General features: G+C 44.4%; 1 long non-coding RNA gene across 1 annotated transcript in view; it reads left to right on the forward strand.

Annotated features, from left to right (window-relative positions):
- Positions 1-9,043: 9,043 nt before the first annotated feature.
- The window catches only part of LOC122729383, a 39,324-nt gene continuing 28,818 nt past the window's right edge, over positions 9,044-19,549 (forward strand). The window contains exons 1-2 of the long non-coding RNA XR_006353323.1: positions 9,044-9,131; positions 15,021-15,214. This is a non-coding gene — a long non-coding RNA (uncharacterized LOC122729383). The remainder of the gene's footprint in view (positions 9,132-15,020; positions 15,215-19,549) is intronic.

Here is a 19,549-nt window from a genome sequence, read left to right on the forward strand (position 1 = left end):
ACTGTCTATTGATAATCTTTAAACATTTATCTCTTGGGGAATGGCTCTTAGTTTTATAAATTTGAATTGGTTCTTTATATATTTTGGATATGAGACTGTTAAGGGCTAAAATTCTAGCTAGTCTGTCTAAAATATTTAATGAGTGGTTGCCAATAAATTATAAGCTTTAGCAAGAGTTAGACTTTTAAGCATTTATTAAGGAGAATAAGAATTTGGTAAAGAGAGAGAAAGGCCTAGATTCCTATCTATTAAAGAGAGAGCACATTTCTAGCTCCGCTCTCCACCCGAGTCCAGAGGAAAAGAGCCCGCGAGACTGAGCGCCAGTCTCTTCCTTCCTCCTCCCACTAGCCTGCGTCACTTCCTGACTCCTGGTCTTGCCCTCAAAGACCTTCGCTTCATGGGCAGAACTCTTCTACAGTAAGTCTCCAGCAGGTGGCGTCATTCCAATCGTTACAAGACATTTATCAGATAATCTTACTGCAAAAATTTTTGTTTACCTCTTTCTATTTTCATTTTGACTACATATATTGGTTTATGCAAAAGCTTTTACATTTTAGATAATCAAAACTACCCATTTTCTCTTATGTGATCATCTCTATCACTCGTTTTAGTTATGACCTGTGCCCCATTCATGTACCTGAAAGGTCATTTCTTCTTTGTTCCTCTAATTTTTTTATGATGGTACCTTTCATATCTAGTTTATGTGTTCATTGGGAGTTTATCTTGGTATATGGTGTGAGATGCTGGTCTAAAACTAATTTCTGCCAGACTACTGTATAGTTTTTTCCCCCCAGCAGTTTCTGTCCAAATAGTGAGTCCCCCCTAAATAACTGGGGTCTTTGAATTTATTGAAGACTATGTCTATGTTTGTTTACTTCTGTCAATTCTGTAAAATACAAACATTTTAACAAATTAATTTAACACATTCCTCCATCCCTATCAGGAGCAGTCAATGTTCAGTCCCTTTCATGTTTCCTCTTAAAAGAGGTAGTGATTGGGACAGCTAGGTGGCACAGTGGATGGGGGCATTGGCCCTGGATTCAGGAGTACCTGAGTTCAAGTCCGGCCTCAGACCCTTGACACTTGCTGGCTGTGTGACCCTGGGCAAGTCACTTGACCTCCATTGCCCCACAAAAAGTAAAAACAAAACAAAGCAAAACAAAAACCAGAAAAGGAGGTAGTGATTAAGGTGTACTTATGCTGGTTTCCTCTTCTCATTTGGCACAATTTCCTAAAAATCTTTCTAGTATTCTATTTCTCACATTTGTCTGCCTTAATCTGTATGCACATTAACTCCTCCATAGAACTTAAGTTCCTTAAGGTTTGAGGCTATTCAGTTATTGAGTTTTAATTTTTGTCTTTTTGGTCTTTGTAGTTCCAGCACTTAGTAAATAGCATATGATGGGTACTTAATAAGTATTTGTTTGAGGTCCGATCAGATTTATTACAGATTTATTTAACCATCTACCTATTGTTGGAATATAGAATTTTAGATCTACCTGAAGGGACTTTAAAGGCCATTTATGGAACCCTTTCACTTTAAAGATGAGGAAACTGGGGGCAGCGAGGTGGCACAGTAGATAAAAGCACCAGCCCTGGATTCAGGAGGACCTGAGTTCAAATCCGACCTCAGACACAACATTTACTAGCTGTGTGACCCCTGTCACATAAATCACTTAATCCTCATTGCCCCGAAAAAAAAATTAAAGAAAGATGAGGAAATTGAGGTAAACAGGGTTAAGTGATTCACACAAGGCCCCACACCTAGTTAGTGTCTGAGGCAGGATTTGAGCTCAGGAAGATGAATATTTCTGACTCTAGACCCCTGACTTGGCAAATCACTTCCCCTGAGCCTCAGTTTCCCCATCTGTAAAATAGAGGTAATCATAACATCTATCTGGCAAGACTGTTGAGAGATTTGAAAGAGAAAACGTATGTAAGGAACTCTGAAAGCCTGGTGGACATGTGAACTGATTGTTATTAGAGGCAGTAGAAGGTGAGAGCCCTGGAATCAGAGGATATGGGGTGGAATCCTAAATGTGGGACTGGTGGGGAGATCACTTTTCTCTGGGCCTCAGCTCCTCGTCTAGAAAATGAGGAGGGTGCGCTAAGGTAGGGCCAAAGTCTCCCCTGTCGCTGAGAGGTCGTCATTCTAATGTTCATCTCATCTGTTAAGAACACAGGAGGGGGTGCGGCTAGGTGGCACAGTGGATAAAGCACCGGCCCTGGATTCAGGAGGACCTGAGTTCAAATCCAGCCTCAGACACTTGACACTTACTAGCTATGTGACCCTGGGCAAGTCACTTAACCCCCATTGTCCTGCAAAAAAAAAAAAAAAAGAACACAGGAGGAGGGCACCTAAGTGGTGCAGTGGATAAAGCACCGGCCCTGGATTCAGGAGGACCTAAGTTCAAATCCAGCCTCAGACATTTGACACTAGTTGTGTGGCCCTGGGCAAGTCATTTAACCGCCATTGCCCTGCAAAAATAAAGAACACAGGAGGAGTCAGAAGCTGTAGCTTCCATAATCCAGGTCCTCGGTCACTTCTTCTGAAAATGAAAGGGTTGGACTGGACAGCCTTTGATGTTCAGTCTCAATAGAAAACTACGACCCTGTGATTGTTAGCCTGTAATTTGGTACTAGAAGAGGCCTTCAAAGCCTCATTTTACAGCACAGGAAACTGAGGCCTGGAGATGGGAAGGAATTTGTTCAATTTTGCAAATTTGTTTAAGAAGCAGAGGCAGGATTTGAACTCAGGATCATCAGATGCCAAATCCAGTGGTTGTTGCATTGAGAACTATTTCCTCTGGGTAGACTGGGTACTTTTTCTTTCTTTCGTTCTTTTGGACAAATGAAAGTTTATCCTGTTCTTTATGAAGCAGCTGAGACCCATCACCCACCAGGCTGAAATCCTCTGCTGTTGCACAGGATGAAGGGAGGGTAATCCCAGATTAAAGGCTTCTTGAGATTTAGCACTACCTGTCAACAGTCCTTGACTGCCAAACTTGGAGATAGAGGAAAGAAAAAAGATTCCACCCAGAGGCAGTCCTGACTTCTGAGAGCCCGGCCCCTGTAGCTGTTATAATCATGACAATTCGAGATTGTATAATGGTGATTTGAAGGTTCCTAAATCCAAGGACTCTGAGCCCCAATTTTTTTGTGTGGGGTAATGGGGGTTAAGTGACTTGCCCAGGGTCACACAGCTAGTAAGTGTCAAGCGTCTGAGGCTTGATTTGAACTCAGGTCCTCCTGAATCCAGGGCCAGTGCTTTACCCACTGTGCCACCTAGCTGAGCCCCATTTTACAGATGGGGGAACAGAGGCTCGGAGGTTATGCAGCTGTAAGTGTTTGTCATGCAGCTGTAAGTGTTTGAAGCTGGATTTGAACTCAGGTCTTCCTGACTCCAGGCCCAGAGCTCCATCCACTGCACCCAAGTGTCAGAGGAAGGCTTTGGATCTGGATCTGTCCAGGCTTGAAGTCCAACACAGGATCTCTCACTGAAGTGGAGGCGGGGGGGGGGGGGAGTTCCCCTCTAGGGAAATCCCTGGGGTGTTAGAATCTAGTCAGGACTCTGCCACAAAATCACTGTGTGACCTTGGACAAATTGCTTCCTCCCTCTGGGCTGCAGTTTCTTCATTTATAAAGTAAGGAGGATGGAAGAGATGGTCTCTGAGCTACCTATTCATTTGAAAATTGCACCATTTTATTGTTCAATTAAACATGAATTAAAGGTATACTGGGTACCAGCTCCTATTCTTGCTACTAGGTGTACAAAGACACAATCAGAATGGTCCCTGCCCTCATAGAGCCACTATTCTGCTTAGGGAATGTAATCTCAAGGCTCTGATGAAAGGAAATGTTTCTAAGAGAAAAGATATTTTTGGAGGGGGAGGATCTTTATTTAAGTCAATGAAAGGCAAGAAAAGATGAGGAATTTAAAATATAATTTAAAGCTGGGAGAACTGATGGAAGTTGGCTAATCTATCCCTCCTAAACAGGATAGAAATTGCCTCAATATCATCTGTGACTGGTGTTCATCCGACTTCTGCTTGAACCCCTCCATTGATGGAGAACTCACTACCTCTTAGAACAGGCCATCCCGTTTCTGGATAGCTCTAATTGGTTAGAAAGTTCTTCTGCAAGGGGCAGCTAGGTGGTGCAGTGGATAGAGCATCAGCCCTGGAATCAGGAGTACCTGAGTTCAAATCCGACCTCAGACACTTAACACTAGCTGTGTGACCCTGGGCAAGTCACTTAACCCCAATTGCCTCATGAAAAAAAAAAAAAGTTCTTCTGCAGATTGAGCTGATTCCTGCCTTCCTGTGCCTTTCGCCCCCCTCCCTGTGATTCTGGTTCTACTCTCCTTCACATGAGAGAGCCTTTCCGTACTGGAAGAATGTTATCCTGTCATTTCCCACTCTTTCTCCCAATCTTCCTTTCCCCAGGTTCCCATTTCCTCCAGCCTGTTCTTGTCTAACATGGTTTCAGTCCTTCTCCCTACCCTGATCTCCATCTTCCAGGCCTGTGGTCACCTCCTCAAATACTTAGTATTACTTTGTATTTGCTCATCTGTGTCCACATTGTCTCCCAAGAGCTGAGCAGACTGAAGTCGTTTGGGGTTTGGCTTTGTTCTCCCCATCCATAGCCAGTGCCCTACACAACTAGGTAGGAGATACTTTATTACTGTTTGCTCAATGGAGGTCTTGGCTGTACCTGCCTAAGGAAGAGCTTCAACCACCTTGACTTTGTGCCACGTTATTGAGGGAATGGAAGGAGAAACCCCAGGCTCCAGAACCCTGGGTGTATGAATCCAGGGATGCCTCCTGGATCATCCTCTTCTCTTCACCCTCTACACTATTTTCTTTGGTAAACTTTTTAGCTCATTTATCACTTCTATGCAAATGAATCTCAAATCTACTTATTGATCCTAACCTTTCTTCTGGCCTCATTCTTCAGTCACCAACTGCCTACTGGACAGCTCCAACTGAATAGCCAATCTCCCCAGGTCCAAAACTGAGCTCATTCATCATCTCACCTTCTAAACTACCCCTCTCTTCCTAGCTTCCCTGTTGGAAGCCAAGGGGCAGCTAGGCAGTGGAGTGGATAGAGTACCTGGTCTGGAGTCAGGAAGATTCATCTTTGTGAGTTCAAATCTGGCCTCAGACACTTATTAGCTGTGTGACCCTGGGCAAGTCACTGCACTGTGATTGTTTGCCTTAGTTTCCTCATCTGTTAAATAAGAGAAGGCAATGGCAAACCGCTCCAGTATCTCTGCCAAGAAAACCCCAAATGGGGTCATGGAGAGTTGGGCTGAACAACAACAGCAAAGTAGGAAGTCTTTCCCCATGCCCTCCACTACTTTCCCTCTGAGATTACCTCCCATTTACCCTGATAATATCTTGTTCATACATAGTTGTCTTCCCCATTAGAAGGTGAACTCCTTGAGGACAGGGACCCTATTTTCATCTTTCTTTGTATTCCTGGCATTTAACACAGTGCCTGGAACATAGTAAACATTTAATCAATGGTCATTGACTGACTGATGGACCTCAAGGAGCCTAAATTTTTGTTTTGTTTTTTTGTTTTTGCAGGCAATGGGGGTTAAGCGACTTGCCCAGGGTCACACAGGTAGTAAGTGTCAAGTGCCTGAGGCTGGATTTGAACTCAGGTACTCCTGCATCCAGGGCCGGTGCTTTAACCACTGCACCATCTAGGTGCCCCAAGGAGCCTAAATTTTTTTTTTTTTTTGCGGGGCAATCAGGGTTAAGTGACTTGCCCAGGGTCACACAGCTAGTAAGTGTCAAGTGTCTGAGGCTGGATTTGAACTCAGATCCTCCTGAATCCAGGGCCGGTGCTTTATCCACTGTGCCACCTAGCCGCCCTTGGAGCCTAAATTTTAATGGAAGGACATGAGATATATGGGATTGGTGGCCAGAAAGGAATAGTTTGGTTGGAAAGTTTGAGATGCTCACTGGAGCATTAGTAAAGTAGGTTTGCCATGCCCTTTCCAGTATCAGCACAATGTTGATTTGATTATGGTGGAATTAAATGAGACTTGGGTGGGAGCAGCTTTGCTACTGGGGAGGACATTCCCATCAATCAGGACCTGTGGCCCCCAGGGATGAGAATCAGGAGTCAAAAGGGTCTGGTCCTTCAGGGCCTGGTCTCTGGTGCTGGGGTCCAGGAAGCCCTGGAAGATGGAAAGGGAGTAAAGTGAAGGGTGGCCAGATCTATGAGCCTCCACTGCTGACTTACTGGGTGACCTTGTTCAAGTCATTTTCCTTGTCTAGGCCCCAGTTCCTTATGAATAAAATGGAAGTATTGGATGAGTTTGACTTTAGACTCCCTTCCAGCTCTGAGTTATGACCTTTCAAAGTGACTTGAGGGGCGGCTAGGTGGCGCAGTGGATAGAGCACCGGCCCTGGATTCAGGAGGACCTGAGTTCAAATCTGGCCTCAGACACTTGACACTTACTAGCTGTGTGACCCTGGGCAAGTCACTTAACCCCATCGCCCTGCAAAAACAAAAACAAAAACAAAGTGACTTGGGAGCTTCAAGGGAAAAATGAGAGTAGGTTGTCATTCCAGAGTATCTGGACACACTTCCTCACCATTCTCCCCTCCTCCACTTCCCATCTGTTAAGGCCTCACTCTACCAGTTTCCTTGACCTTCCCCTTCTTTCCCATGGTACTTAGCAGCAGGATTCAGGACTTGCCAACTTCAATTCCACAATCAATCACTGAGCACTCACTTTGTGCCAGGCATTAGCCTTAAAAACAGATCAGTCAGGGAAGCGTGGTGGCACAGTGGATAAAGCAACAGCCCTACAGTCAGGAAGACCCGAGTTCAATATTTTCCAGCCTCAGACACTTGACACTTACTAGCTGTGTGACCCTGGACAAGTCACTTGACCCTTCTTGCCTCAAAAACAAACAAATAAAAAACAAATCAGCTCCTGCTCTCAAGGAACCAAAGGGATGGGGGAGGGGAAGGAGGAAGGGAAGAATACAACAGTACCTGCACAGGTGATATGTGTACAGGGGACAAGTACCAAATAGATGATTGGACAGATAGAAGTTGGGACAGACAGCCTCTGAGGTCCTTCCAACCCTGAGATTTTGTAGAAATAAAATAAATTCAGGTAATTGCAGGGAAGCCCTTATAACTGGGGGATCAGATAGGTTTTTTTCTTAGCATCTGAGCCTTCAAGGGAAGCACAGGCTCCCAGGTGGAGGGTGGGGGTTGGGAGGAGAGCAAGGTTAAGAGAATATCTATCACTTTGGCCCCATTGGTGTGCCATTGCATCGCTGGAAGGAAGTTGACCAATAGAATATTCCGTTGCTAGGTAACAGACTCTCGAGAAGGCTGGGGATGGGCAGATGGAAGGTGCCCCCCCCCCATTATATGTGAGGGAGAATAAGCACATTACTAAGCTGTAAACAACTTGCCAGAGAATGTACCTTGGGTGTTCAATATTGCGCTAGTCAAAGGCGATCACAAGGATGTGCTGGAAGCCATCTTCCCTACAGGAAGAGCCCTCCTGAGCTGGTCATTTTGAGACGGTCATTGACAAAGACAGACAGCATGATGTAATAGTGGTGGTGGTAGTAGTAACAATGATTGTTATTAACAATAATAAGTATGTAAAAAAGCAATAGCTAACATTTAGATGCTGCTTTAGGATTTGCAAAGCACTTTACAGATATTATTTCATTTGATCCTCATAATTACCCTGGGAGATGCTATTCTCATTTTATAGATGAGTAAACCGAGGCCTGGAGACTTGACCTGACTTCCCCAGAGTCACATGGCTAGTAAGCCCTTGAACTCCAAGTCCAACATTCTATCCACTATGCACCACCTCTTAGCATAGTAGCTGGTATACAGTCAATGCTTAATAAATGCTTATGGGGGGCAGCTAGTTGGCACAGTGGATAAAGCACTGGCCCTGGACTCAGGAGGACATGAGTTCCAATCTGGTCTCAGACACTTAACACTTACTAGCTGTGTGACCCTGGGCAAGTCACTTAACCCCCATTGCCTCTCAAAAAATAAAAAAAAAAATGCTGATGAATTGTTTAACACCCACCTCCCGCCAGTTCCTAGTAGAATGGAGAGAGAGCTGACTTTGGAGCCAGGAAGGCTCTGGGACATACTGACCCTGGGGCAGCTAGGGGGCACAGTGGATAAAGCACTGGCCCTGGATTCAGGAGGACCTGAGATCAAATGCAATCTCAGACACTCGACACTTACTAGCTGTGTGACCCTGGGCAAGTCACTTAACCCCAATTGCCTCACCAAAAAAAAAAAAAGTAACCTAGAAAAAAAAAAGGTTTATAAGGACATACTGACCCTGAGAAAAGGCCCTCTCAGCTCTCTAGGGGACTCTCCCAGACTGTCAGTCACTAAGAGGGTGTGCTAATCTGTAGTGACACTGACAGTTCCTATCCAAATGAAATCATAGTCACTTCTCTCTAAGCCTCAGTTTCCTCATCTGTAAAATGGGGGTAATAATAGCATCTCCCTCCCAGGGCTGTTGTGAGGATCAGGCAACACAATAGTTGCAAGCTTCCAAATGCCAAAGAAATAGAGTTCTTCTTATTATAAATGAGATTAATATTTGTAAAGAGCTCTTTAAACCTTCAAGTGCTGCATAATATGTTCACTATTATTAGCTATCATGGCGTGGAGCCACAAAGGAGGGACCAGAATGGCAGGGACAGTATATGCATGGGAGGAACCAATGGAATTTTAAATATGCAAAGGAAGGGACATTAGGGAAGTAACAGGGATGTTTTAGCTTGGAAAAAGTCATTTAAAGGCAGATACAATAGTTGTCTTTCAATATTTGGAAGACTTCCCTTTGAAGGAGGACTTGTTATACAAAAGGGGCATTCAATGATGAACAAGAAAGAGGCTCGGCTTCGCACCAGGCAGGGTCTGGACCCACCAGGCCCGGGATGATGGCAAGTTTTGAGGATGAGGAGGAGCCATCGCCTCCCCAGGGGAGGAGGGAAAGGGCTCTAATCGAGATCCAAGCAGGAAAGAAAGCAGGCCAGGTTGGTGTCGGGCTTCTTGAGAGCACCCAAATCCAAGGGTTTGAGAGAAACGCGGGAAGCTCATCTCCAGAGGTCAGTACCAGAGCAGGAGGTAGAGGCCAGATAGTCATATGGGGAGGATCGGGGAGCAAACCCTTTGTGTGACTCAACCTGTCACCCCCAAGGCTTTGGCCTTTTCTGGAGATTCACCAAACCGTTCTGGAGTTAAGGGGTTAGGGGGGCCCCAGGCCAGGTGGCACTCATTCCCAAGAACACAGAGGATTCAATCACATTGGAAGTAGGTACTTTGGAAAATCGAGGTCTAGTTGCCAGGGAGACAATGGGAATTTGAAAGAATTTACTCATCCCAACCCAAATATGAGGGAGGCTGGAATAGGTGGGCATTGGCAACCTAAGGAAGAGACTTTAATCATGAACATTTCAGTTTATTTGGTAAAAATCTTGGGGTTTGGTGACCAAAAGGGTGGCCTCATGGGAATCCTTGGTTATACACTAACACCAGCCCAAGACTTCCCCTGCCCCACCATTCATGTTACTCCTTTATATTATTAGAAAGTTGGGATGGTTGAGGAAGGCTGCCTCTATCTATCTACAGTTGATCTATCATTTATCTATCGCTCTGTCATCTCTTTATCTAGCTCTGTCTATCTCTCCAGCTCTCATCTCTCTCTCTGTAGCTAGCTGTCTTTTATCTTTCATCTATCTATAGCTATTTCTATCATTTATCTAGCTATCTATTTCTCCTTCTCCTTACCTCTTTTTCTTCCTTCTTTCCTTGCTTCCTTCCTTCCTCCCTCCTTCCCTCCCTTCCTTCCATTTTTGAACACACATACATATGTGAATATACTAGGAAATTGAAACCCAGAGATAAGTGTATATTAAAAGTGGGTCTATATGTGTTTGTGTATGTATATAAATACCCATGTATGTTTATTTAGTATGACCGTACACACACGAAATATACATGTGAATATAGGACATTGTGAATAATACACACAAATGTATACTCACACACATACACATATACACGTGCGTACACGTGTGCTTGTATTTATACACATACACGTATGTGCTTATATGTATACCTACATATACACATACACACAATTTTAATTTGCTTGGAAAGAACCTGGATGTGGAGTCAGGGCCTGATTTCAAAGGCCCTGCCCCTGGCTCTATGACCCTGGATGAGCTTACTTCCTTCTCTTGCCTTCAGTCTCTTATGTTCTAAATTGAAGGTGGGGACCAAAAAGCCTTGGGAGTTCCTTCCAGCCCCAATCCAGGATCCTTTGTTCCTATGAAGTCAGGAATAAATGGACGCATAGCCTGACTCTAATACTTACTAGCATGTGACGCTGGGTGAATCACTTTCCTCTCTGGACCTCAGTTTCCTCATCTGTAAAATGAGCATAATGGCACCTTCGGTACTTACCACGTAGTCAGTCAGCAAACATTTATTAAGTGCCTACTATACGACATGCACTGTGCTGAGCACTGGGTATTCAAAGAAAGGCAAAAGACAGACCATTGTTCTCCAGGAGCCCACAGGGTTGTCGTGAGACTAATATTTATACAGTGCTTTGAGGTTTGCAAAGAGCCTTATAACTATTATCTAATTTTATCCTTGCAATAATCATGGGAGGTAAGTCCTATCAATATCTCCATTTTGGCGGGGGGTGGGGGGGGTGGGGGGGTGTGTGTGCGGGGCAATGAGGGTTAAGTGACTTGCCCAAGGTCACATAGCTAGTAAGTGTCAAGTGTCTGAGGCTGGATTTGAACTCAGGTCCTCATGAATCCAGGGCCAGTGCTCTATCCACCGCACCACCTAGTTGCCCCCTAATATCTCCATTTTACAGAAAAGGGGACTGAGGCTGACCTGTCCAGGATCATACACCTAGTAAATATCTGAGACAAGATTTGAACTCAGGTCTTCCTGACTCCAACCAGGGTTCTAAGGTCCATGGATTTAGTCAAAAAGGACCTATGAGGTCCTAAGCCCTAAACCCAGTGCCTGGTGCATAGGAGCCACTTAATAATATTTACTGACATTTAGTCCAGTACCCTCATTAAAAAAAAAAATGCCTTGGTCAGCAGTTTCATAGTCACCATTGACTACAAATGCTCAGAGTAGATCCATGCTCCCCTGCTCCTACTGCTGCTATTTTTAAAATGTTTCCTTTTTATTAGTATATTAGAGCTCACTAAATATCAGCATACATGAACATTTTCCTGTACAGAGAACAGAAAAAGGAGGAGGACTGCTTATGAAGCCATGTATAACATGGTTGGATTTTTTTGTGTATTTCAAATTCCCAACCCCTTCATTTTACAGAGAAGGAAACCAAGTCCCTGAGAGGGGAGGTGGTGTCTTGGCAATTTGAATCGACAGACATTGGTTATTATGATTATAATTATTGCTATTTTTAATGGAGCTGTGCTTTGTGGGCAGTCGAAGGGAAAGGAACAAGCATTTATCAAGCACTGGACACTGTGCTAAGCACTTGTGAGAAAGTTACTAATAATGGGGTGTTTGGGGGACTCAGAGACACCCCCCCATACACACACACACACACACACACACACGCACACGCACACACACGCACACGCACACGCAGGAACTCTAGCTGGTTTTGCAGGGCCAGCCCAGAGTCAGTAGAATTGCAAAAGAAATGTAGATTGGGGCAGCTAGGTGGCACAGTGGATAAAACACAGGCCCTGGATTCAGGAGTACTTGAGTTCAAATTCGGCCTCAGACACTTGACACTTACTAGCTGTGTGACCCTGGGCAAGTCACTTAACCCTCATTGCCCTGAAAAAGAAAAGAAAAATGTAGATTGACCTTCCTGACTACCTAAAGGAAGTTACCTAACTACTTAAAGTTTCTCGACAACCTAAAGGAAGCAAGTCACCTAGACCACCTTCAAGTCATGCCAATCAATAGACTTGAATGTTACTGGCCAATTAGCTTGGGTCAAGGTGCAGTGACCCACCTCAGCCTGAGAGAGGATAAAATCTTTGGGGAAAGGAGGGCCCGCCTCTTATCTCCCCTGCTCTTCTCATTGAGCCTCTCCCCAGCCTGGAATTTTATGCTGGGCCTGGGATACTGGAAGTGGTAGCTACAAGGTCCCCACTCCATCTCTCATTTCTAGCTAAGTATGCAGGGCTTCTGAACTTTCTGAGCAGTGTGCTTTCTTTCTCTTTACTAACATTTAATATGCTTTAATAAATGCTGAATGCCCCAAACTGGTGCAGTAACCTCTAATTTCTAAGTAGCAATATATTAGAAACCCCAGCTTAAGTTTCCTAAAACCTAGAACAGGGACAGGCAACTCCCATATAATTTCAAACGACACACACTTTACATATATTATTTCATTTGATACTCCTACCAACCCTAGAAGTGGGAGAACATGGAAAGGTGTTATTATATCCATTTACATCTCAGGAAACTGAGGCAGGTGGAAGCTAAATGATTAGTGTGACAGAGACACACAGCTAGTGAGTGTCTAAAGCTGGATTTGAAATTGTCTTCCTGACTCCTGGCTCAGTGCACCATCCACTGAGTTACCAGATGCCAATTCATGTGGATACAGCCAAGTCCAGAACTCCTGTTAAGAATTGGAACCCATGGCACAAGCAGGTACAGATTTTGAGCAAACATTACACTTTCCTCTTGAGAAAAATGGAAAAATGGGGGCAGCTAGGTGGCGCAGTGGATAAAGCACTGGCCTTGGATTCAGGAGGACCTGAATTCAAATCCAGCCTCAGACACTTGAGACTTACTAGCTGTGTGACCCTGGGCAAGTCACTTAACCTTCATTGCCCTGGAAAAAAAGAGAGAGAGAACAATGGGAAAGCTCCCAGTATAATATCCGTTTAGCTCTTTTTGGATTAACATTAATTAATGATTGTTTATTCTAAGCAACCAAAGTTGACAACTGCTCTCCATTTGGCAGAGTCAACATCAGAGCCCCTTCCTTGTTCCTTCTCAGCCATTTTTTGGGAGTGTCTGATTTACCTACTGAATCTGATGGCTTCAGCTTAAGAAAATCCTTTTAGCTTGGAATTGATTAGGTCAGAAACTCCACCAGTTTCCTAATGGAAAGCCCCTCTGGGCTTGTTAGGGGCATTGTGGACTGGCTGCATGAGAGAGAGGCTTGAATCAGACTGTAACTTGGTTGTGTGTGACCTTGTACAAGTCCTCTCCTTCCTCTGTCTGGACCTCGGACTCCCCTTCTGTTAAATGAGAGAATCAAACCATATGAACTCTTGGGTCCCTTCCAGATCTAATTAGTCTCTGATTCAGGACAGCTCTGTGGACAAAAATGAATCATAGATTTAAAGCTAGAAGAGACCTCAGATCATCTAACACCACCATACACACACACACACACACACACACACACACACACACACACACACACACCTCTCCCATTTTAGAGATCAGGATACTGAGGCCCAGAGAGGGGAAGGGATGTGTGCCTCAGGTCATATGGGTAGTAATTGGTAGACCCAAGTCTTTTCCTCTTCAGGTGAGCTGTTACTGTGGGGCTGTTGGGTGTCTTTGGGTCTTTCCAGCTCCTATGAAGATGGAGAAGGAAAACATTCATTTTTTCACTCATTCATATTTATAGTTTCTTCTTTCCTTCAACACTTTTTTTTTTTAGTGAGGCAATTGGGGTTAAGTGACTTGCCCAGGGTCACACAGCTAGTAAGTGTTATGTGTCTGAGGCTGGATTTGAACTCAGGTACTCCTGACTCCAGGGCCGGTGCTCTATCCACTGAGCCACCTAGCTGCCCCTTCAACACATTTTTATTATGGACCTACTGTGTGCAAAGCATTATGCTTATGCCAGGCCTGAGGGGACAGCAAAGTTTAGGGAGAGCACAGCCCCAGGCCTTATGAAGCTTAGAAGTAAAGAAACACAAAGACCAGTGGGTGATAGTCCATCATTACCTGTTAACAAAGTGCAGTTGGGCCTTCGGAGCCATGCTGATGCTCCCTGGCTTGGTGGAAACCCAGAGGCCTGTCTGGAGGTGCTGTTTGAATTGAGTTCAGCAGATGAAGATGGGGAGCAAACATTACATTGTATTTCCCAACGCCTCTTAATTCCAGTACCTTCCCTCTCTTAATGATTTCCTATTTCTCTTGTATGTGGCTTGTGCTTGTTGGGATATATTTGTTTGCTTGTCTCCCACATTAGATCATATGCCCCTTGAGGGCAGGGACTTGCCTTTTGCCTCTTGTATCCCCAGCTGCTTAGCCCAGTGCCTGCCACATAGTAGATGCTTAATAAATATTTACTGACTTGACTGGAGGCACTGAATTGAGTAGTGAGCAAAGGCTCACTTGTGAGCTCAAGTAAGGGAGCAATACTTTGGCTTCTACCCATAGAGTAGGTAGTAGGAAGTAAGTCATATGAAATTAGGATGAGGCCTTGAATGCCAGGGAGAGAAAAGTTTGAACTTTCCTCCACAGACAAGAGAGTGATTGAAGACTGGGGTGAAGAACTGAGGGGCTTTTGCTTTGGCAGCCAACCCAGAGGTTCTTCCATGATAAGAGGGAAGCCACCAGAGTCACTCGAACATTCCTGGAGGTGGAGCCACCCACCATGCACCCCTCAGGGGCAGCCTCTTCAAGAATGCAAGCACATGGGGTTAGCTAGGTGGTGCAGTGGGTAAAGCACTGACCCTGGATTCAGGAGGACCCGAGTTCAAATCCGGCCTCGGACACTTGACACTTACTAGCTGTGTGACCCTGGGCAAGTCACTTAACCCCCTTTGCCCCCCCCAAAAAAGAAGTCAAAGAATGCAAGCACAGGTGAGCACGTAAATCACTGCAGCACCCTGTACATGCTCCTGAGAACTAGCTCCGCCCCCGTTGATCAGAACTTTTACACTTCAAAAAAAATTTTTTTAATTATTGAGATCCTTTGATTTTGACATCATCTTTCTTTCCAGATACATTCCTCCTCTTGGACAATCTAGAGAGCCACCCCTTGTAACAAAGAATAGAAAATAAAGAAGAAGGAAAGAAAGCAGTTCAAAACTGGCACATCACCTGCCTCTGCTGGTGTATGCAAGGAACCACACCCATAGACCCCTCCGAGGCAAATAAGGGGGCCATCTTTTCCTGTCCCTTCTCCTGGGACAAGGTGGGTCCTATTGCCTTCCACTTCTATAGCTCTCATGCTAAGTTTCTTCTTCTTCTTTTTTTCCTATAGGATTTATCATTTTCCTGATCCGCTTACTCTCTTTAGATCAGTTCAAACAAGTCTTCCGGTCTTTCTCTGTATTTTTCAATCACCATTCATTTTGGAATAGTAATGCAATATCCCGTGACATTTGGGAGCCCTAGCTCAGTCTTTCCTTAGTCCATTTCTTTGATGCTGCCAAAAGTCCAGCTCTGAATATTTTGGTGCCTAGTAATCAGCAAGCATTTATTAAAAACATTTCTAGGCACCAGGCGCTAGAAAGACGAAGACCAAAAAAAAAAAGAAAAGAAAAGAAAAAGAAACAGTGCCTGACCACTAGGAGCTTACAGTCTATTGATCTTTCTAGACTGGATCCTCTGTGTGCCTGTCGAATTTCTTGAATCAAAATATTTGGACATTTTAGAGAACTAGGGAAAATGGTTCTGACAAGGGAAGAAAGAAGGGGGGGAGGGGCAGAGGACTTTCCGTGTAGCTCGGGGCATATCCAAGTTTGAGAAGGTTTATGTAATCAGGGGGAGTGATCCAGTCATCTTTTCTCCCACACCCCCCACCCTTCAGTTACATATTCAGATATTGCCACCAATCCTTCAAGAGGTGAGCCCTATGCTATATGTGTGCATCTTAAAGGCTTTCACAGATCTTTATGTCCAGCTTAGCCCTGTAGACATTGAGAGAGAATGGGAGTGCAATGGGTGACCTCCAACTCCTGAGGTTCCTTTCACGGGAGGTCTCCAGGCTGGTCTGACATGCTGTATTGCGAATTCCTGCTTTGCATAGAGGTTGGACCAGATGGTCCCTCATGTTTTCCCAGAGCGGAGAGTTTATGATTCAGTGACACCAGATGCCCAGAATTATTCCAATGCCCCTTTATGGAGAAACAGCAGAGTGGTGGTATGGATTGGAAGAATGTTGGGGTTCAAGTCAGGAAATCAAGTTCAAACCAGGGCTTGAATGTTTGCTTGTTGTGTAATAATCATGGACAAATCACTTCCCCTTGATGAACCTCAGTTTTCTTGTGGTAAAATGGGGATAGAAATCCTTGCCCTTCCTACAACGGCATAATTGCCCTGTTGATGTAGGAGTGGGTTTAATTGATCGTGAGGCATCCCAAAGAATTAATTACAAGACTCGGTGACTCAGTTTCCCAAGTTTTATTGAAAGACTGCTGACCATAGGAAGAGCACCATGTTATTCCTTTTTTAAGTACTATTAATAAGGACTCAAGCCTCAGTTTATCCGTTAACCTCTTTTTGCCTCCTCCATCACTGTGAGCCTTGGGCCTAGAAATATGAGAGCTGTTGGCTTTGTACTGAGCTTAACAAGAGTCATGGATGTCTTTTTTTTGTTTTTGTTTTTTTTTGTTTTTTTTTGGTGAAGCAATTGGGGTTAAGTGATTTGCCTAAGGTCACACAGCTAGTAAGTGTTAAGTGTCTGAGGTCAGATTTGAACTCAGGTCCTCCTGACTCCAGGGCCAGTGCTTTATCCACTGCACCACCTAGCCGCCCCGAGAGTCATGGATGTCAATAGTGAGCCGGAATTCATTTCAATTCGATATAATTCCCAACAACACTTGTACAACGTAGCAACAATGTGTCAGGTACTGGGCTACAAAGACAGAAATGAAACCATTCCTGCCCTCAGGGAGCTTACATCTTTCACACTTACACGAGGGAGCAAATAGAAAATGTGAACAATGTAACACAGGCTACATTTAAGAGAGGGCAGCTGAGCTGAGCTTTATAGGAGCTGAAAGGCAGCTAGCTGAGCTAAGCCCTTCATTTTATAGAGAGGGAAGCTGAGGCCCAGGGAAGGTAAGTGACTCCCCCATGGGTTGGACTACAAGATAGTTCCAAAGGATTCATGATGAACTGTGGAATCTGGATGCAGATTGAACCATGCTATTTCCATTTTTTTGTTCTTATTTTTTGAGGTTTTTCCTTTTTCCTTTGATTCTTCTTTCACAGTATGACTGATGCAGAAATGTGTTTAATGTGGTTGTACATATATAACCTATTTCAGATTGCTTTCTGTCTTGGGGAGGGGAGAGGAAGGGGAGGGAGGGAGAACAATTTGAAACTAGAAATCTTATAAAAACAAATGTTGAAAACTATCTTTACATGTAACTGGAAAATAATAAAATATATTTTTAAAAAAGCTTTAGACTAGGGGCAGCTAGGTGGCACAGTGGATAGAACACTGGCCCTGGAGTCAGGAGTACCTGAGTTCAAATCCGGCCTCAGACACTTAACACTTACTAGCTGTGTGACCCTGGGCAAGTCACTTAACCCCAATTGCCTCACTAAAAAAAACAAAAAACAAAAAACAAAAAAACAAAAAGCTTTAGACTAGAAGGCATTTCCAGTTTAGTTCTATGAATCTGCGAACCCACCAGGTCCTCATTTTCCTCATCTGCCAAATGTGGAAAGGCCTTTCCTAACTGTCTATGTAAGAAAAACAAAACAAAACAATTCCTGCCCTCAAGTAACTTACAATATATCTGAAATGCCTCCAGAGTTTAGGGAGCATCTATTAGTCCCCACCTCGGTAGCTCTTTGGAGGCACAAGGATTAGACACAGTAGAAGGTGTGCCCAGGGAGGGAGAGTTAAAGCCAATAAGGTTTTGAGAAATTGGAGAAGTGGAGTAGTGCCCATGGGGTAGCTCCTCCCTTTTCGGGGCCTTTTTAAAAGGATTATTATTCCCATTTTCCTGATGAAAATACTTCAAAGTGAGAAAGCGGTTTGTTCAAGGCCACATAACACAAAGATTAGAACCCAACCTAGGCTTGGTTTGTTGTATGGACTGAAAGGATTAAGATATACTACTCCAATCTCCTCATTCTCAAAACTGAAAGTAAACTCCTTGAGGGCAGGGGCTTAAAAAAAACTTTTAAATGATATAGTTTGTTTTTATATAGTCTTCATTTCCAAGTAATACTCTTCCCATCCCTTGTTACAAGAAGGGGAAGAAGGGGGAAGGGGATTCACATTTATAGGCTTCCTCCCAGGTGCCAGGCACTGTGCTAGCGCTTTTTATAAATATTGTCTCCTCTGATCCTCACAAAAACCCTGTAAGGCAGATGTTATTATCATCCCCATTTCACAGTTGAGTGACTCACCCAGAGTCACACAGCTAAGCAACTGAGATCCAGATTTGAACTCGGGTCTTCCTGATTCTAGACCCAGTGCTGAAAATTAACAAAGACATAAGCTGAGTCTGGTACCTCAAGCAGGGACCTTGTTACTTTTGCATCCCTTGTTTCTGACACTTAGTAGGAGCTTAAACAAATTCTGGAAGGGCTGACTCTCAGGGGACATCTAGTTCAGGCATTTTGGACCTTTTTTTGTAGGTTCTAGACCTCTTTGGAAGCCTGGCTATGGATGGATCTTGTCAGAAATATGTTTTTAGATGCATAAAATAAATTACATGGGATTCTAAAGGAAATGAACTATCAAAATATTGAAAAAGTCAGTTCTCAGACCTCAGGTTAAGAACTCTTGGTGTAGACCAAACCCTTCTTTTTGCAGATGAGGAAACGGGCCCAGAGAGACAGATTTGAACTCTAGGCCTCTGCCTCCAGAGCCCCATCTGGTTTCTTGTGGCTATTGACACTCAGCTCCCCAAAAGGAAAATGACTTCCCTAAGGTCATACATCCAGTTAGGGATGGGGCTGAGACCTGAGGCCTAACCCTGCCCTCTCTTCTCCCTTGCTATGTTGTGCTGCCTTCTGACTCTTTCCTGAATGACTAGAAGGAAAGGACCACTTCTGAGCAGGTCTGGGAAAAGACAGAAAAGTTGTGTCTCATTTCAGCAAAGCAAGCTCTGGATCCCAGAGACCAGCAAAAGTACAGATTTAATGGGCAACCTGGGCAGGTGCACAGGAAGGCCCAGAGAGGGTTTGCTTCTGAAAATTGGGTTTTCTTCTGGCATGTTTCTGCATGCACTAGGACAGGACTATGGTGAGCTGGCCTTCTCTGCCTTCCCAGCCTTGCTGTGTTTCAATTTTCTCTCTCTGACTCCTTCTACTACCCCCTGCTTCACATGGCCGGGCTCCTGCCCAAACCAGGTTGAATTCAATTGAACAAACATTCAGAGGTTACAAGACTTAGAGCAGCCTCTAGGGCACTCCCACCCCTCGTTTTACAGGGCAAACTTTGGTCCAGAAAGGGGAAGGGACCTCAGACAGACAGACAGACAGACAGACAGAGAAGGGCAGGGGAGACACACACACATACACAGAGGGAGAGACAGAGAGAGACACAGACAAAGACAGAGAA

The sequence above is a fragment of the Dromiciops gliroides genome, chromosome 5 (genome assembly GCF_019393635.1).
Source record: "Dromiciops gliroides isolate mDroGli1 chromosome 5, mDroGli1.pri, whole genome shotgun sequence".
NCBI lineage: Eukaryota > Metazoa > Chordata > Mammalia > Microbiotheria > Microbiotheriidae > Dromiciops > Dromiciops gliroides.